This window comes from Lolium rigidum, chromosome 1 (genome assembly GCF_022539505.1).
Source record: "Lolium rigidum isolate FL_2022 chromosome 1, APGP_CSIRO_Lrig_0.1, whole genome shotgun sequence".
Classification (NCBI taxonomy): domain Eukaryota; kingdom Viridiplantae; phylum Streptophyta; class Magnoliopsida; order Poales; family Poaceae; genus Lolium; species Lolium rigidum.
In genome coordinates this window covers 283,254,573-283,275,766 of record NC_061508.1, presented here as the reverse complement: position 1 = coordinate 283,275,766, position 21,194 = coordinate 283,254,573, and the positions used below count along the sequence as shown (strand labels likewise).

The 21,194-nt window shown below is 41.8% G+C and overlaps 3 long non-coding RNA genes across 3 annotated transcripts in view; 2 read left to right on the top strand and 1 right to left on the bottom strand.

The window, feature by feature from the left end:
* The first annotated feature begins 7,043 nt into the window (after positions 1-7,043).
* On the top strand, positions 7,044-9,354 carry LOC124695046. The gene is made up of 3 exons (XR_007000521.1): positions 7,044-8,328; positions 8,483-8,707; positions 9,051-9,354. It is a non-coding gene; the product is annotated as an uncharacterized LOC124695046 (long non-coding RNA).
* LOC124695061 overlaps positions 8,826-21,194 on the bottom strand; it is a 20,931-nt gene continuing 8,562 nt past the window's right edge. The window contains exons 2-3 of the long non-coding RNA XR_007000523.1: positions 9,926-10,135; positions 8,826-8,925 (exon numbers count right to left, since the gene is read on the bottom strand). This is a non-coding gene — a long non-coding RNA (uncharacterized LOC124695061). The remainder of the gene's footprint in view (positions 8,926-9,925; positions 10,136-21,194) is intronic.
* LOC124695054 lies at positions 9,366-9,836 on the top strand. Its single transcript, XR_007000522.1, has 2 exons — positions 9,366-9,509; positions 9,595-9,836. It is a non-coding gene; the product is annotated as an uncharacterized LOC124695054 (long non-coding RNA).

Here is a 21,194-nt window from a genome sequence, read left to right as displayed (position 1 = left end):
GCGGTAGTAACTCAGCGGTATTTAGGAACAAGGCCTAGGGATTACACTTTCACTAGTGGACACTCTCAACATTGATCACATAACAGAATAGATAAATGCATACTCTACACTTTTGTTGGATGATGAACACATTGCGTAGGATTACACGAACCCTCAATGCCGGAGTTAACAAGCTCCACAATAATGCTCATGTTTTAGTAACCTTTAGTGTAAGATAGATCAACAGACTAAACCGAGTACTAACATAGCATGCACACTGTCACCTTCATGCATATGTAGGAGGAATAGATCACATCAATATTATCATAGCAATAGTTAACTCCATAATCTACAAGAGATCATGATCATAGCACAAACCAAGTACTAACACGGTGCACACACTGTCACCTTTACACACGTGCAGGAGGAATAGAACTACTTTAATAACACATCACTAGAGTAGCACATAGATAGTAGTGATACAAAACTCATATGAATCTCAATCATGTAAAGCAGCTCATGAGATCATTGTATTGAAGTACATAGGAGAGATTAACCACATAGCTACCGGTACAGCCCCGAGCCTCGATGGAGAACTACTCCCTCCTCATGGGAGCAGCAGCGGTGATGAAGATGGCGGTGGAGATGGCAGCGGTGTCGATGGAGAAGCCTTCGGGGGCACTTCCCCGCTCCGGCGGGGTGCCGGAACGGAGATCCTGTCCCCCGGATCTTGGCTTCGCGATGGCGGCGGCTCCGGAAGGTTTCTGTGGGTTTCGTCAATTGGTCTAGGGTTTTCTGATCCAGGGGCTTTTTATAGGCGGAGAGGCGGCGCAGGAAGGTCGAAGGGGGGCCCACACCCTAGGGGGCGCCCCCCCCCTAGGCCGCGCCGGGGTGTGGTGTGGTGGCCCTGGCCCCCTTCTCTGGCGGTTCTCGTGTGTTCTGGATGCTTCCGGGTAAAATAGGAACTTTGGCGTTGATTTCGTCCGATTCCGAGAATATTTCGTTACTAGGATTTCTGAAACCAAAAACAGCAGAAAACAGGAACTGGCACTTCGGCATCTTGTTAATAGGTTAGTTCCAGAAAATGCACGGATATGACATAAAGTGTGCATAAAACATGTAGATAACATCAATAATGTGGCATGGAACATAAGAAATTATCGATACGTCGGAGACGTATCAGCATCCCCAAGCTTAGTTCTGCTCGTCCCGAGCAGGTAAAACGATAACACAGATAATTTATGGAGTGACATGCCATCATAACCTTGATCATACTATTTGTAAAGCATATGTAGTGAATGCAGCGATCAAAACAATATATATGACATGAGTAAACAAGTGAATCATAAAGCAAAGACTTTTCATGAATAGCACTTCAAGACAAGCATCAATAAGTCTTGCATAAGAGTTAACTCATAAAGCAATAATTCAAAGTAAAAGCATTGAAGCAACACAAAAGAGGATTAAGTTTCAGCGGTTGCTTTCAACTTGTAACATGTATATCTCATGGATAATTGTCAATGCAAAGCAATATAACAAATGCAATATGCAAATATGTAAGAATCAATGCACAGTTCACACAAGTGTTTGCTTCTTGAGGTGGAGAGAAATAGGCGAACTGACTCAACATAAAAGTAAAAGAAAGGTCCTTCAAAGAGGAAAGCATCGATTGCTATATTTGTGCTAGAGCTTTGGTTTTGAAAACATAAAGAGAGCATAAAAAATAAAGTTTTGAGAGGTGTATGTTGTTGTCAACGAATGGTAGCGGGTACTCTAACCCCCTTGCCAGACAAACCTTCAAAGAGCGGCTCCCATTTTATTTTATTTTTGGGTGGCACTCCTTCCAACCTTTCTTTCACAAACCATGGCTAACCGAATCCTCGGGTGCCTGCCAACAATCTCATACCATGAAGGAGTGCCTTTTTATTTTTAGTTTTATTATGATGACACTCCTCCCAACCTTTGTTTACACAAGCCATGGCTAACCGAATCCTTCGGGTGCCGTCCAACAATCACATACCATGGAGGAGTGTCTATTTTTGTTAATTAATTCGGGATCGGGAATCCCATTGCCGGCTCTTTTTGCAAAATTATTGGATAAGCGGATGAAGCCACTAGTCCATTGGTGAAAGTTGCCCAACAAGATTGAAAGATAAACACCACATACTTCCTCATGAGCTATAAAACATTGACACAAATCAGAGGTGATAAATTTTGAATTGTTTAAAGGTAGCACTCAAGCAATTTACTTTGGAATGGCAGGAAATACCATGTAGTAGGTAGGTATGGTGGACACAAATGGCATAGTGGTTGGCTCAAGTATTTTGGATGCATGAGAAGTATTCCCTCTCGATACAAGGTTTAGGCTAGCAAGGCTTATTTGAAACAAACACAAGGATGAACTAGTACAGCAAAACTCACATAAAAGACATATTACAAGCATTATAAAACTATACATCGTCTTCCTTGTTGTTCAAACTCAATACTAGAAATTATCTAGACCTTAGAGAGACCAATTAGGCAAACCAAATTTTAGCATGCTCTATGTATTCTTCACTAATAGGTGCAAAGTATATGATGCAAGAGCTTAAACATGAGCACAACAATTGCCAAGTATCACATTACCCAAGACATTTATAGCAATTACTACATGTATCATTTTCCAATTCCAACCATATAACAATTTAACGAAGGAGAAACTTCGCCATGAATACTATGAGTAGAAACCAAGGACATACTTGTCCATATGCTACAGCGGAGCGTGTATCTCTCCCATAAAGTGAATGCTAGGATCCATTTTATTCAAACACAAACAAAAATAGAAACAAACAAACAGACGCTCCAAGAAAAAGCACATAAGATGTGATGGAATAAAAATATAGTTTCAGGGGAGGAACCTGATAATGTTGTCGATGAAGAAGGGGATGCCTTGGGCATCCCCAAGCTTAGACAGCTTGAGTCTTCTTGATATATGCAGGGGTGAACCACCGGGTGCATCCCCAAGCTTAGAGCTTTCACTCTCCTTGATCATGTTGCATCATACTCCTCTCTTGATCCTTGAAAACTTCCTCCACACCAAACTCGAAACAACTCATTAGAGGGTTAGTGCACAATATAAATTGACATATTCAGAGGTGACACAATCATTCTTAACACTTCTGGACATTGCATAATGCTACTGGACATTAGTGGATCAAAGAAATTCATCCAACATAGCAAAAGAGACAATGCGAAATAAAAGGCAGAATCTGTCAAAACAGAACAGTTCGTATTGACGAATTTTAAAATGGCACCAGACTTGCTCAAATGAAAATTCTCAAATTGAATGAAAGTTGCGTACATATCTGAGGATCATGCACGTAAATTGGCTTAATTTTCTGAGCTACCTACAGGGAGGTGGACCCAGATTCGTGACAGCAAAGAAATCTGGAACTGCGCAGTAATCCAAATCTAGTACTTACTTTTCTATCAACGGCTTAACTTGGCACAACAAAACACAAAACTAAGATAAGGAGAGGTTGCTACAGTAGTAAACAACTTCCAAGACACAAAATAAAAACAAAGTACTGTAGCAAAATAACACATGGGTTATCTCCCAAGAAGTTCTTTTCTTTATAGCCATTAAGATGGGCTCAGCAGTTTTAATGATGCACTCACAAGAAATAATATTTGAAGCAAAAGAGAGCATCAAGAGGCAAATTCAAAACACATTTAAGTCTAACATGCTTCCTATGCATAAGAATCTTGTAAATAAACAAGTTCATGAAGAGCAAAGTAACAAGCATAGGAAGATAAAACAAGTGTAGCTTGAAAAATTTCAGCACATAGAGAGGTGTTTTAGTAACATGAAAATTTCTACAACCATATTTTCCTCTCTCATAATAACTTTCAGTAGCATCATGAGCAAACTCAACAATATAACTATCAAATGAAACATTCTTATCATGAGTCTCATGCATAAAGTTATTACTCTCCACATAGGCATAATCAATTTTATTAGTTGTAGTGGGAGCAAATTCAACAAAGTAGCTATCATTATTATTCTCATCATCAAATATAGGAGGCATATTGTAATCATAATCAAATTCACTCTCCATAGTAGGTGGCACCAAAAGACCACTATCATTATAATCATCATATATAGGAGGCAAAGTATCATCAAAGAAAATTTTCTCCTCAATGCTTGGGGGACTAAAAAGATCATGAAAACCAGCTTCCCCAAGCTTAGAACTTTCTACATTATTATCAACAATGGTGTTCAAAGCGTTCATACTAATATTACTACCAGCATGCAAACAAGATTTAATAGGTTTTTTAATTTTCGCATCAAACAATCCATGTTTTAAATCAGGAAATAGAACAAGAAGTTCATTGTTGTCCATTATGCCAAACTAGTGTAAACAAGAAACAAAAAGATGCAATTGCAGGATCTAAAGGAAATAGCTTCGAGCACACACACGACGGCAACAGAAAAATACTTTACCTGGGACCGTAGTATGAGAGCCTTTTACCTTTCCTCCCCGGCAACGGCGCCAGAAAATTGCTTGATGTCTACGTTCCCCCTCCTTTCCTGTAGACAGTGTTGGGCCTCCAAGAGCAGAGGTTTGTAGAACAGCAGCAAGTTTCCCTTAAGTGGATACCCAAGGTTTATCGAACTCAGGGAGGAAGAGGTCAAAGATATCCCTCTCATGCAACCCTGCAACCACAAAGCAAGAAGTCTCTTGTGTCCCCAACACACCAAATAGGTGCACTAGTTCGGCGAAGAGATAGTGAAATACAGGTGGTATGAATAAGTATGAGCGGTAGCAACGGTGCCGAGAAAAGTGCTTGGCGCGTAGTTGATGGTGGTGGTATTGCAGCGTAGTAACGCGATAAAACAGTAAACAAGCGGTAGTAACTCAGCGGTATTTAGGAACAAGGCCTAGGGATTACACTTTCACTAGTGGACACTCTCAACATTGATCACATAACAGAATAGATAAATGCATACTCTACACTTTTGTTGGATGATGAACACATTGCGTAGGATTACACGAACCCTCAATGCCGGAGTTAACAAGCTCCACAATAATGCTCATGTTTTAGTAACCTTTAGTGTAAGATAGATCAACGAGACTAAACCGAGTACTAACATAGCATGCACACTCTGTCACCTTCATGCATATGTAGGAGGAATAGATCACATCAATATTATCATAGCAATAGTTAACTTCATAATCTACAAGAGATCATGATCATAGCACAAACCAAGTACTAACACGGTGCACACACTTGTCACCTTTACACACGTGCAGGAGGAATAGAACTACTTTAATAACACATCACTAGAGTAGCACATAGATAGTAGTGATACAAAGCTCATATGAATCTCAATCATGTAAAGCAGCTCATGAGATCATTGTATTGAAGTACATAGGAGAGATTAACCACATAGCTACCGGTACAGCCCCGAGCCTCGATGGAGAACTACTCCCTCCTCATGGGAGCAGCAGCGGTGATGAAGATGGCGGTGGAGATGGCAGCGGTGTCGATGGAGAAGCCTTCCGGGGCACTTCCCCGCTCCGGCAGGGTGCCGGAACGAGAGATCCTGTCCCCAGATCTTGGCTTCGCGATGGCGGCGGCTCTGGAAGGTTTTCGTGGGTTTCGTCAATTGGTGTAGGGTTTTCTGATCCAGGGGCTTCTTATAGGCGGAGAGGCGGCGCAGGAAGGTCGAAGGGGGGCCCACACCCTAGGGGGGCGCGCCCCCCCCCCCCCTAGGCCGTGCCGGGGTGTGGTGTGGTGGCCCTGCCTCCCTTCTCTGGCGGTTCTCGTGTGTTCTGGATGCTTCCGGGTAAAATAGGAACTTTGGCGTTGATTTCGTCCGATTTCGAGAATATTTCGTTACTAGGATTTCTGAAACCAAAAACAGCAGAAAACGAGAGCTGGCACTTCGGCATCTTGTTAATAGGTTAGTTCCAGAAAATGCACGAATATGACATAAAGTGTGCATAAAACATGTAGATAACATCAATAATGTGGCATGGAACATAAGAAATTATCGATACGTCGGAGACGTATCACGCGCTATGCATCCGCCTCGCAAACGACAGTCTGGAGACTTCGCATCTCAACGCAGATGTAGTAAGCTGCTTCTCCCCTGTGTATCCCTCTCCCCTTAATTCAGATCTGAAATAAAGAAGCAGAATTAAGGTGCTTCTCCCCCGTGTATCCTTCCCCCTTAATTCAGATTGGAAATAAAGAAACACCATCAACGAGGCATGCACAGGGACCAGTGGCAGCGAAAACAAAAGGCGTGAAGTTGTGCTTGCCTTGTGGTGTCCAAGAGTTTATTTCCACCGGGTCTGCCAACAAGGAGGTAGCTGAATATAGTGTACGAGGGTACGTAGAATGCCAGCATCGTGTTCCCTGCGTCCAGGATGGCATTACCAGGTGCATCCATCACGGTCCCCTCTCGTGGAGGTCGAGCCTTGCTATGATGTGGAGCAGGACGGCCACTCCATATCTTGGGTGAATAATCCAGGTAGCCCATATTATATACCCTTTGCTGATATAGTGACTGTTTCCTGAAGTTGTTCCAGTGGTAGAACTAGACTAAACTTTTAGTATAGTTTTATTGTGTCCATTCATTATAACGTGTTATCCGTGAGTTGTCAATTTTGCATGTGTTTCACTCTATGGACAAAGAATGAACCTAGGTGCAAGAGGTTACATTGTTCAGGATTTTGCAACCAGTCAGCTAGGGTAAATGGGGAGTAGTAGTGCATGTGTCCACCCTGGATTGGTGAGAGATTAAATTTTTTGCTACAACATCCACGACTGTAAATTTTAAGTGCTTGAGCCTATCTTGTGGTGATGTAATGCAAGACACACGCAATGTCTACTGCAAGGTAATAACCAATAATTACTTAGCTCTCACAAATTCCCATGGATTCGTTCTTTGGAGATAAATAATAGATATATGGTCGTAAAGTACTACTCCCCGCTACTTTTCTCTTATGAAAATTTCAGAACATACAGAGGTAATGGAATCGTTGGTTTAGTTAGGGACTCCCCTTGGCCCTTGACACAAATGCAACTGCTTAAAATATATCCCCATAGCAGTACAAGTAGCCATGTTACTCCTCCAATACTACTTTGCCTTCTCTCATAACTTCTCGGCATCATGCTCCATTTCTCATGCTTGAATTGGCTAATTTATAGCTTGCGTAAGATCCTTATCCTAAAAGTTCATGCGCATGATACTGCAATTCATATCAGGGTTTAAATTATTCTTTAGGAGCAGTGCTTTAAGTAAGAAGCAGGAAAGCGTTTCACCTAATATAGACCCTGATTCTTTGTTCAAATTACAGTGAACATGACCTCTCTTTTTTGTAACATGAACTTCTGACATTGGTCTTGGATCTTATCGAAAAAAAAATTCGGACCTCTCTTGCTCTGGTGATAATCATATTTCTTTTTCTGTAGGATTCTTCACGTTCTGCTACTTATCAATTTTTTGAATCACATTTGGTGAACCCGAGTGTTTTACCGGTTTCTAAGTTTTCTTCAATTTAGCAGTACTAATTAGTATTTAACATGCAAATGTACCAGTTAAATTATAAAGACTTTCTTCTAAAAACTAAAAGCAACATGAAATTATCAACATACTGTTAGGGTAACAACTAAATGATGTAGATTCAGTTGTTCATATGGAGAAAAGGCTAGACTAATATGGTTTCCTAAGAGGTGTCTTTATAGTAAATGATTGGTAGCATGATCATATATTTGGTTTGGAAGCTAGCACTGTAGTTGGCATTAAAAGTGAGGCCATCTTGGTTAGTCCATGGACAGCCGACCAATGGGTGCGTGCATATAATAATTATTTGGTGAGTTGGGCTTGCCTTTTACTACTATCATTTGTGTCACTCAAGTAACAATTTTACTAGATATGTAAACTGTTACAATTTGACCGAGCGATGAATTAAACTATTATAATTTTAGAGATAGACGAAAGATTTCAAACCTTATTAGGTATTTGCCTTGAAATAAACTTTTTTTTATTATGCTAAGATAGTGCGGAGCATACATATAGTTCACCATGAACAGTTGCAGTTAACTTTTTTTTCCTTTCTTTTCCTGATATTATGTGTACTATTATCAGCTACGGTTTGCTCATTTCCACTTGCTTTTCCTCTGTATGAGACATTAATCAAAAATCTGAAGTATGCTCCTCCGGATTATGGTTTGTATGTCTTAGATGCAGAGAGAAAGGGTGGAGCATGGTGGGTAATCTTTCCCGTGTTTGGTCTTTTGTTCTTTTATACAATCTTCAGTCCTGGGAGGGGCATTTCTTCACTTTCCAGTTGCAAGGTAAGAGATAGATTTATTGGTTACTTTGTGTTAGGCTCACACACTTATTTCTTCAGTTTTTTTTACATGCACTTATTTGTTAATTTGAATCTGTCTGGTGGCTTATGCATAGGTTTAGGTTGGTCAATCTAATGTGTCTCTCCACACTCTCCAGCCTTCAATTCGTACCAGTGTTCACGGCTGACTGAAGATATGATGGTGCAGGAAACCTAGAAGAGTAGCAATGCAAGCAATGTTGGTGAAAGATTTTGTACCTCAAGGGTCTCGGAGGAATGTTGTTGTGTGTGTTTCCTGCATCTGGGAGACCATTGATCACCAACAAAATGTCTATGAACTGGGTTCATTGTCGTTGACCAACTACTACCTTCTAAACATTGAGGTACTCGATCCCTCCATCATTACCTACCCATGAGGTCTAAGCAGTTAGCCTGGCCTTATAATCTAATTAGTTATCAGTGCTTACTCATCCTTTAGATAGCAAAAACTATAACAGTGTATACCTTTCAATATATTGCAGCTAAATAATATTTACATCCTTGATTTCGGCATCATTGCTTGCTACCTGAATATTTACGTCCTTGAATTTGCCACCACCTCCTGCACACAAAATGCATGCATTTAGCTTGAAATGTATGCTCTAATTTTTTTATGTAGCACAACTAGCGGTAATTTCAGTCTATAGTGCCACTAATTATCAGAAGATATGATGATCGTTTATACAGGATCTGCCCGACCCAAATGCAAATAGCAGATCACCCATACAAGATCAGAATTACATAGAACACAAAAATCACCCAGGTTGTACTGGACTTGAAAACTTTCCTCTGTATGTGATGATGCGCTGCCATGCAGAGGAAATAATTTTCTCCTATCAGATTTCCAGCAATGCATGTGTATTAAATGCATACTGTATTGTATGCTCTCATGTTCATTCACTTCTTTCTTTTACTGTGAGTTTCAAATATTGTTGGAGTGGTGACTAGATTAACTGATCTTATCCCCATCAAAGACAAATCTGGAACCAAAAAAAGTTATACCTCCTCATCGATAGTATATTGCAAACTAAGTTACATTGTCGCACTCATCAACAAATTCGGCCATCACTTCCGGTGCAAACAGCGTGAGAAAGAAGACCTGCGAAGGAATTTCTCGCAGATAAACAATAAGGCTAGCTTTACTAGGTGACCGTCTAACATGCTTTATCCGTTGCACACTTCATATACAATTGTAGCAAACCACTATTTTGACAGCCTATTCTTACTACAGACGTTGCCATGTCTGCACATGCAACACATGACCAGAACAAGGAAAGAAGGCAGCTAGGAGACTACAGACATGCCTTCTTATCAGACAACCAGTTTGTCAAATTTTGGCTTCAAGGTCCCGATGTATAATTAAGATATCTTATTATGTAGTGCTCCTTAAAGTGGATGCATACAAGTGGCGCAAACTTTGCCATGCACCTTTAGAGACTTTGTAGCCTGACAAGAAATTGGGCCAATTCTCAATTTATCTTACCATAATACCACCCTCTCCTACATGGTTCGCTGCTAACTATTTCATCTAATATAAACAAAGCATTGCAAAGTAAATTTACCTTGCAGATGCAGTAGCGAGTAGTATCAGTCCAACTCAAGCTCATGTGTGGCATTCCTGCTCTGACCACCTGCCCGCTCACCAGGCTCCTCTTCCTAAATCTCAGCGGAGCCCCATCCCAGATTTCTCCTACGTGCACCAGATCCATGCTCGCGTCTGCCATTGCCACCCTCCAAATCTCATCCCACCGTTGTTGCCCTCCCCTTTATAGCTTGATTCAGAGGAGCAAATGAAGTAGTAGGTCAGGGTTGGCATCATAAAGACCACAATCTGAGAAAAATGGTACAAAATGGCCAATTGCTAACAACAGTGGGCATATATAAAGTTGGTGTTACACACTCCGTAATTTCGATTCCATGTTCTACCACATATTGCTCCACAGTAGGCATGCAGGGAAGAATAACATGTTGAAATATTGGGCCCACTTTTAGTGGCCCAAATTAGATTTCAGTTTTTCCTATAAATCTCAAAGCCCACATAGTGGCAGCCTTGTGAGTTTGAACCCAAGTTGGTGGCAGCTCACTAGGGAGTGGCAAGAGGTGGGAAGTTTAGTCCCACATGGAAAGTTGGGAGGAAGTTAGACCACCTTATAAGGTGGGTTGTTCCACCACTAGTAAGTGAGTGAGAATAGGAGTGCTACACGCGCGCTCCTCCTCCTCGCTCGCTCGTCTCGACTCGACATGATGCGCGCACGTGCCGCGCTTGTGGTGAGTGGATTGAGCCTCGAGCCGAGACTTTCCTTACTTTTTGCAGCTCAGGAAAAACGAACAGAGTCCTAGACGGACGCGTCGCAGTTAGTCGGTTCGGGTCGCTCCCGGATCGTGGGCTATCTGTAACCGACTCGAAACGTTCATGCGACGTGGGTGTGGCCCACATGGGTGTGGCCCACATTGCCTAGGGTTTCCCGAGCCTATATAATCTCCTGCCCGGCTACCGCAGAAATATATCATATACACGAGTTAGGTTTTCCACCTCTCTCTGCTTGCGCCGCCATCGTAGCCTACTCCATCCCGCGCGCCGACGTGCATCGGCGAACGGGAGAGCAGGTCTCCGGAAATGCTCGTCCTTGCGATCCTGTACGGGAGAGGGCGAATTAGGTTTTTGGGAAGCGCTTTGCGCGGCTGCTCAAGCTCTTCATCACGGGTCGCCTTCCGTCCAAGTCGGGCGGTGCTGCCTACCATCGTCTTCAACGCTGTCTACTTCGACCCGTCGTCCCTGTCGTCAACAACGTTGTCATCAACAACGTTCTCGCTGCGACATCATCCGCTACACCTCCACCGCCACCACCACCAGATCGGTACGTGCGACATATCTCGATCTGTTTAGTGATGGACGCTTTACCGTTTGCGCTGCTGCTACTCATGTTGATTAATGCATCTAGTATGTTCTAGTTTCACATGTTAGTAGTTGCTGTCATTATGTTTTATATTCTGGAATTAATCATGGAAATTGTGCCTAATTTTCCAACAATCCAAAAACCTAATTGTCGGCAATTTCCTGAGTTAACAATGGCTGGTTTTGCTGATGCACTGAGGCCGGATAAGTTTACCGGTGTGCACTTTAAGAGGTGACAGGTTAAGGGCACGCTCTGGCTTACTCATCTGAAAGTGTTCGAAGTTAGTGATGGTTTACCTGAAGGAACTATATCTGACCAAGATCAGAACAAGTTCAAGGAAAACAATACTCTCTTCGTCGGATGCGTTCTGAGTATTCTTGCTGATCGTACGTGTGATGTGTACATGCACATAACGAGATGGTAAAGAGCTCCGGGATGCACTTGAATGCTAAGTTCGGTGCAACCGATGCGAGCGATGAACTGTACATCATGGAGAGCTTCCATGACATCGGGATGGTTAACAACCGTTACGTAGTCGAACAAGCTCATGAGATACAGTGCATTGCAAAAGAGCTTGAACTCCTTAAGTGTGCCTTACCTGACAAGTTAGTGGCTGGATGCATCATCGCTAAGTTGCCCCCTTCATGGAGGAACTTTGCCACAACTCTCAAACACAATAGACAGGAGATATCAGTTGAAAATCTGATAGCATCTCTTGATGTTGAGGAGAAAGCTCGGGCTAAGGATAATGCTGAGAAAGGAGAGGGTCAGTCTAGCGCCAACATGGTGCAGAAGAAACCCTACAGCAAGAACAAAGGGAATAACAAACCCTCCTTCAATAAGCCTATGAAGACTACAACCTTCAAGAAGAAGAAGATGATAAACAAAGCAGATCTGAGCTGCTTTACATGTGGAGAGACTGGCCACTTTCCTAAGGACTGTCCAGAGAGGGCAGACCGCAAGAAAAAGGCGAGGCAGGTCAACACGGTGACCGCTAGCAATGCTGATGGGTACGGTAATCTCTTTACTGTTTTTTCGGTATTTCAATCTCCATGTTGGTGGATTGATACAGGTGCTAATGTTCATGTGTGTGCTGACATCTCCATGTTCACTTCTTACCAGGTCGCCCGGGATTCTTCCGTCTTGATGGGGAATGGGTCACATGCTTCGTTCGTGGTGTTGGCACGGTAGATCCGAAGTTCACTTCGGGAAGATCGTGCAGGCGAGGAACGTGCGAGCATGTCCCTACTATGAACAAGAATCTCGTTAGCGGCTCCCTTCTATGCGAGAGATGGGTTTAAGGTTGTTTTAGAGTCGAATAAAGTAGTTGTTTCCAAGTTTGGACAATTTATTGGTAAAGTCTATGAGTGCGGAGGCTTGTTCCGCTTTTCGCTTTCTGATTTCAGTAATAAGTCTGCGAACCATATCTGTGGCAATATTAGTGATGATACCAGTGTTTGGCATTCTCGTTTATGTCACATTAATTTTGGTTTAATGTCTCGGCTATCCAGTTTAAGTTTAATTCCGAATTTCACCATTGCCAAAGGTTCTAAGTGCCATAGTTGTGTGCAATCGAAGCAACCTCGGAAGCCTCACAAGGCGGCAGAGGAGAGAAACTTGGCACCTCTAGAACTCATACATTCTGATCTATGCGAGATGAATGGTGTGTTGACAAAAGGTGGAAAGAGATATTTCATGACATTGATTGATGATGCGACTAGATTTTGCTATGTTTATTTCTTGCGAACTAAAGATGAAGCTTTAGACTACTTTAAAATTTATAAGGCCGAAGTTGAAAATCAACTAGAGAGAAAGATCAAGCGTCTCAGGTCGGATCGTGGTGGCGAATATTTTCCTAAAATCTTTGATGAATTCTGTGAGGAACATGGCATTATTCATGAGAGGACGCCTCCCTATTCACCCCAATCTAACGGGGTTGCCGAGAGAAAAAACCGCACGCTGACTGACTTGGTGAATTCCATGTTAGCCACTACTGGTTTATCAAAGGCATGGTGGGGGAGGCTTTGTTGACTTCATGTCATGTCCTGAATAGAGTTCCTAACAAGAATAAAGATAAAACCCCTTACGAGGAGTGGGCTGGGAGAAAACCATCACTTTCGTATTTGCGCACATGGGGATGTTTGGCGAAAGTTAATATTCCAATTACTAAGAAGCGCAAACTTGGACCAAAGACAGTGGATTGTATCTTTCTAGGTTATGCTCCTCGGAGTGTAGGATATAGATTTTTAGTAGTTCAATCCGAGGTACATGATATGCATGTTGATACTATTATGGAATCTCGTGATGCAACATTTTTTGAGAATATGTTTCCTATGAAAGATATGCATAGCATTGCTAGAATTTCTACTGAGATAATTCCTGAGTCCAGTACATCTAATGAGTATTTTGAATAATCACATGAGAACATTACTGAGAAGGATGACAATGAAGCTCCTAAACGGAGCAAGAGACGAAGGATTGAAAAATCCTTTGGTGATGATTTCATTGTGTACCTTGTGGATGATACTCCCACGTCCATTGCAGAGGCATATGCATCTCTAGATGCGGATGATCTGGAAAGAAGCTGTCCATAATGAGATGGACTCGATTCTTTCTAATGGAACTTGGGAGCTATCGAAACGACCCCATGGATGCAAGCCTGTGGGCTGCAAATGGGTGTTCAAGAAGAAGCTAAGACCTGATGGTACTATTGAAAAGTACAAGGCGCGGCTTATAGCGAAAGGCTACACACAGAGAGAAGGCGAAGATTACTTCGACACCTATTGATACGTCTCCAACGTATCGATAATTTCTTATGTTCCATGCCACATTATTGATGTTATCTACATGTTTTATGCACGCTTTATGTCATATTCGTGCATTTTCTGGAACTAACCTATTAACAAGATGCCGAAGTGCCGGTTCTCGTTTTACTGCTGTTTTTGGTTTCAGAAATCCTAGTAACGAAATATTCTCGGAATCGGACGAAATCAACGCCCAAGTTCCTATTTTCACCGGAAGCATCCAGAACACCCGGGAAGGATCAGAGAAGGGGGACAGGGCCACCAAACCACACCCCGGCGCGGCCAGGGGGGGCCGCGCCCCCCTATAGTGTGGGCCCCCCCAGAAGCCCTCTGGCGCCACCTCTTCGCCTATATAAAGCCCCTGGATCAGAAACCCTGATACGTTCGACGAAACCCACAGAAACCTTCCAGAGCCGCCGCCATCGCGAAGCCAAGATCTGGGGACGGAGTCTCGTTCCGGCACGCCGCCGGGACGGGGAAGTGCCCTCGGAAGGCTTCTCCATCGACACCGCTGCCATCTCCACCGCCATCTTCATCACCGCTGCTGCTCCCATGAGGAGGGAGTAGTTCTCCATCGAGGCTCGGGGCTGTACCGGTAGCTATGTGGTTCATCTCTCTCATATGTGCTTCAATACAATAATCTCATGAGCTGCCTTACATGATTGAGATTCATATGATGATGCTTGTAATCTAGATGTCATTATGCTAGTCAAGTGAGTTTTACTTATGTGATCTCCGGAGACTCCTTGTCCCACGTGTGTAAAGGTGACGAGTGTGTGCACCGTGTGGGTCTCTTAGGCTATATTTCACAGAATACTTATTCACTGATGAATGGCATAGTGAGGTGCTTATTTATATCTCTTTATGATTGCAATGTGTTTGTATCACAATTTATCTATGTGCTACTCTAACAATGTTATTAAAGTAGTTATATTCCTCCTGCACGATGTAATGGTGACAGTGTGTGCATCCGTGTTAGTACTTGGTTTATGCTATGATCATGATCTCTTGTAGATTGCGAAGTTAACTATTGCTATGATAGTATTGATGTAATCTATTCCTCCTACATATGCATGAAGGTGACAGTGTGCATGCTATGTTATTACTTGGTTTAGTCTTTTGATCTATCTTACACTATAAGGTTACTAAAATATGAACATTGATTGTGGAGCTTGTTAACTCCGGCATTGAGGGTTCGTGTAATCCTACGCAATGTGTTCATCATCCAACAAAAGTGTAGAGTATGCATTTATCTATTCTGTTATGTGATCAATGTTGAGAGTGTCCACTAGTGAAAGTGTAATCCCTAGGCCTTGCTCCTAAATACTGCTATCGCTGCTTGTTTACTGTTTTACTGCGTTACTACTGCTGCAATACTACCACCATCAACTACACGCCGCAAGCTATTTTCTGGCACCGTTGCTACTGCTCATACTTATTTATACCACCTGTATTTCACTATCTCTTCGCCGAACTAGTGCACCTATTTGGTGTGTTGGGGACACAAGAGACTTCTTGCTTTGTGGTTGCAGGGTTGCATGAGAGGGATATCTTTGACCTCTTCCTCCATGAGTTCGATAAACCTTGGGTGATCCACTTAAGGGAAAACTTGCTGCTGTTCTACAAACCTCTGCTCTTGGAGGCCCAACACCGTCTACGAGGAAAAGGAGGGGAAGTAGACATCAAGCTATTTTACTGGCGCCGTTGCAGGGAGGAAAGGTAAAAGGTACTCACACTCCGGATCTCGGCTACTAAGCTATTTCCGGCGCATGTAAGTACTCGAAGCTATTTCCTTTAGATCCTGCAATTGCATCTTTTTGTTTCTTGTTTACACTAGTTTGGCATAATGGACAAGAATGAGCTTCTATTTTTATTTCCTGATTTAAAACATGGATTGTTTGATGCGAAAATTAAAAAACCTATGGAATCTTATTTGCATGCTGGTAGTAATATTAGTATGAACGCTTTGAACACCATTGTTGATAATAATATAGAAAGTTCTAAGCTTGGGGAAGCTGGTTTTCATGATCTTTTTAGTCCCCCAAGCATTGAGGAGAAAATTTTCTTTGATGATACTTTGCCTCCTATTTATGATGATTATAATGATAGTGGTCTTTTGGTGCCACCTACTATGGAGAGTAAATTTTGTTGTGATTATACTATGCCTCCTACACTTGATGAGAATAATAATGATAGCTACTTTGTTGAATTTGCTCCCACTACAACTAATAAAATTGATTATGCTTATGTGGAGAGTAATAATTTTACGCATGAGACTCATGATAAGAATGCTTTATGTGATAGTTATATTGTTGAGTTTGCTCATGATGCTACTAAAAGTTATTATGAGAGAGGAAAATATGGTTGCAAAAATTTTCATGTTACTAAAACACCTCTCTATGTGCTAAAATTTTTGAAGCTACACTTGTTTTATCTTCCTATGCTTGTTACTTTGCTCTTCATGAACTTGTTTATTTACAAGATTCCTATGCATAGGAAGCATGTTAGACTTAAATGTGTTTTGAATTTGCCTCTTGATGCTCTCTTTTGCTTCAACTATAATTTCTTGCGAGTGCATCATTAAAACTGCTGAGCCCATCTTAATGGCTATAAAGAAAAGAACTTCTTGGGAGATAACCCATGTGTTATTTTGCTACAGTACTTTGTTTTATTTTATGTCTTGGAAGTTATTTACTACTGTAGCAACCTCTCCTTATCTTAGTTTTGTGTTTTGTTGTGCCAAGTAAAGTCTTTGATAGTAAAGTCAATACTAGATTTGGATTACTGCGCAGAAACTGTTTTCTTGCTGTCACGAATCTGGGCAAAATTCTCTGTAGGTAACTCAGAAAATTATTCCAATTTACGTGAGTGATCCTCAGATATGTACGCAACTTTCATTCAATTTGGGCATTTTCATTTGAGCAAGTCTGGTGCCATTTTAAAATTCGTCAATACGAACTGTTCTGTTTTGACAGATTCTGCCTTTTATTTCGCATTGCTTCTTTCGCTGTGTTGGGTGGATTTCTTTGTTCCATTACCTTCCAGTAGCTTTGAGCAATGTCCAGAAGTGTTAAGAATGATTGTGTCACCTCTGAACATGTGAATTTTTGATTATGCACTAACCCTCTAATGAGTTTGTTTCGAGTTTGGTGTGGAGGAAGTTTTCAAGGGTCAAGAGAGGAGGATGATATACTATGATCAAGAAGAGTGAAGAGTCTAAGCTTGGGGATGCCCCGGTGGTTCATCCCTGCATATTTCAAAAAGACTCAAGCATCTAAGCTTGGGGATGCCCAAGGCATCCCCTTCTTCATCGATAAATTATCAGGTTCCTTCTCTTGAAACTATATTTTTATTCAATCACATCTTATGTACTTTACTTGGAGCGTCTGTGTGCTTTTGTTTTTGTTTGTGTTTGAATAAATTGGATTACATCATGCTTGTGTGGGAGAGAGACACGCTCCGCTGGTTCGTATGAACACATGTGTTCTTAGCTCATAATATTCATGGCGAAGTTTCTTCTTCGTTAAATTGTTATATGGTTGGAATTGGAAAATGATACATGTAGTAATTGCTATAATGTCTTGGGTAATGTGATACTTGGCAATTGTTGTGCTCATGTTTAAGCTCTTGCATCATATACTTTGCACCTATTAGTGAATAAATACATAGAGCTTGCTAAATTTGGTTGGCATAATTGGTCTCTCTAAGGTCTAGATAATTTCTAGTAAGGTGTTTGAACAACAAGGAAGACAATGTATAGTCTTATAATGCTTGCAATATGTCTTTTATGTGAGTTTTGCTGTACTAGTTCATACTTGTGTTTGTTTCAAATAGCCTTGCTAGCCTAAACCTTGTATCGAGAGGGAATACTTCTCATGCATCCAAATCCTTGAGCCAAACAACACTATGCCATTTGTGTCCACCATACCTACCTACTACATGGTATTTCCTGCCATTCCAAAGTAAATTGCTTGAGTTCTACCTTTAAACAATTCAAAATTTATCACCTCTGATTTGTGTCAATGTTTTATAGCTCATGAGGAAGTATGTGGTGTTTATCTTTCAATCTTGTTGGGCAACTTTCACCAATGGACTAGTGGCTTCATCCGCTTATCCAATAATTTTGCAAAAAGAGTCGGCAATGGGATTCCCAGTCCCAAATTAATTAACAAAAACAGACACTCCTCCATGGTATGTGATTGTTGGACGGCACCGAAGGATTCGGTTAGCCATGGCTTGTGTAAGCAAAGGTTGGGAGGAGTGTCATCATAATAAAACTAAAATAAAAGGCACTCCTTCATGGTATGAGATTGTTGGCGGGCACCCGAGGATTCGGTTAGCCATGGTTTGTGAAAGAAAGGTTGGAAGGAGTGCCACCCAAAAATAAAATAAAATGGGAGCCGCTCTTTGAAGGTTTGTACGGCAGGGGGTTAGAGTACCCGCTACCATTCGTTGACAACAACATACACCTCTCAAAACTTTATTTTTATGCTCTATTTATGTTTTCAAAATCAAAGCTCTAGCACAAATATAGCAATCGATGCTTTCCTCTTTGAAGGACCATTCTTTTACTTTCATTGTTGAGTCAGTTCACCTATTTCTCTCCACCTCAAGAAGCAAACACTTGTGTGAACTGTGCATTGATTCCTACATACTTGCATATTGCATTTATTATATTACTCTATGTTGACAATATCAATGAGATATACATGTTATAAGTTGAAAGCAACCGCTGAAACTTAATCTTCTTTTGTGTTGCTTCAATACCTTTACTATGAATTATTGCTTTACGAGTTAACTCTTATGCAAGACTTATTGATGCTTGTCTTGAAGTGCTATTCATGAAAAGTCTTTGCTATATGATTCACTTGTTTACTCATGTCATATATATTGTTTTGATCGCTGCATTCACTACATATGCTTTACAAATAGTATGATCAAGATTATGATGGCATGTCACTCCAGAAATTATCTGTGTTATCGTTTTACCTGCTCGGGACGAGCAGAACTAAGCTTGGGGATGCTGATACGTCTCCAACGTATCGATAATTTCTTATGTTCCATGCCACATTATTGATGTTATCTACATGTTTTATGCACACTTTATGTCATATTCGTGCCTTTTACGGAACTAACCTATTAACAAGATGCCGAAGTGCCAGTTCCTGTTTTCTGCTGTTTTTGGTTTCAGAAATCCTAGTAACGAAATATTCTCGGAATCGGACGAAATCAACGCCCAAGTTCCTATTTTCACCGGAAGCATCCAGAACACCCGGGAAGGATCAGAGAAGGGGGACAGGGCCACCAAACCACACCCCGGCGCGGCCAGGGGGGGCCGCGCCCCCCTATAGTGTGGGCCCCCCAGAAGCCCTCTGGCGCCGCCTCTTCGCCTATATAAAGCCCCTGGATCAGAAACCCTGATACGTTCGACGAAACCCACAGAAACCTTCCAGAGCCGCCGCCATCGCGAAGCCAAGATCTGGGGGACAGGAGTCTCTGTTCCGGCACGCCGCCGGGACGGGGAAGTGCCCCCGGAAGGCTTCTCCATCGACACCGCTGCTATCTCCACCGCCATCTTCATCACCGCTGCTTGCTCCCATGAGGAGGAGTAGTTCTCCATCGAGGCTCGGGGCTGTACCGGTAGCTATGTGGTTCATCTCTCTCATATGTGCTTCAATACAATAATCTCATGAGCTGCCTTACATGATTGAGATTCATATGATGATGCTTGTAATCTAGATGTCATTATGCTAGTCAAGTGAGTTTTACTTATGTGATCTCCAGGAGACTCCTTGTCCCACGTGTGTAAAGGTGACGAGTGTGTGCACCGTGTGGGTCTCTTAGGCTATATTTCACGAGAATACTTATTCAGCTGATGAATGGCATAGTGAGGTGCTTATTTATATCTCTTTATGATTGCAATGTGTTTGTATCACAATTTATCTATGTGCTACTCTAGCAATGTTATTAAAGTAGTTCTATTCCTCCTGCACGATGTAATGGTGACAGTGTGTGCATCCGTGTTAGTACTTGGTTTATGCTATGATCATGATCTCTTGTAGATTGCGAAGTTAACTATTGCTATGATAGTATTGATGTGATCTATTCCTTCTACATATGCATGAAGGTGACAGTGTGCATGCTATGTTAGTACTTGGTTTAGTCTTTTGATCTATCTTACACTATAAGGTTACTAAAATATGAACATTAATTGTGGAGCTTGTTAACTCCGGCATTGAGGGTTCGTGTAATCCTACGCAATGTGTTCATCATCCAACAAAAGTGTAGAGTATGCATTTATCTATTACTGTTATGTGATCAATGTTGAGAGTGTCCACTAGTGAAAGTGTAATCCCTAGGCCTTGCTCCTAAATACTTGCTATCGCTGCTTGTTTCTTGTTTTCTTGCGTTACTACTGCTGCAATACTACCACCATCAACTACACGCCGACAAGCTATTTTTACGGCACCGTTGCTACTGCTCATACTTATTTATACCACCTGTATTTCACTATCTCTTCGCCGAACTAGTGCACCTATTTGGTGTGTTGGGGACACAAGAGACTTCTTGCTTTGTGGTTGCGGGGTTGCATGAGAGGGATATCTTTGACCTCTTCCTCCACGAGTTCGATAAACCTTGGGTGATCCACTTAAGGGAAAACTTGCTGCTGTTCTACAAACCTCTGCTCTTGGAGGCCCAACACTGTCTACAGGAAAAGGAGGGGGAAGTAGACATCACCTATTCACCTGTCGCTAGACTTACCACCATTCGAGTACTACTATTCATGGCTGCTGATGACCCACAAGTATAGGGGGTGTATCGTAGTATCTTCGATAAGTAAGAGTGTCGAACCCAACGAGGAGAAGAAGGTGTTGACAAGCAGTTTCGATGAAGGATTCACTGTAAATGCTCACAGACAAGTATTCAGGGGGTTTTGATGTAGCAGTTGAATAAAGTACGAGTAAGTAAAGTGCGAGAGTAACAATTGCAGCGAGTGGCCCAATCCTTTTTAGCACAAAGGACAAGCCGGTTTGTTTACTTATAATGACCAAACGTTCTCGAGGACACACGGGATTTTAGTCTAGTGCTTTCGCTACATACGGCTAATTAATCTTCATTGTTTTGATAAG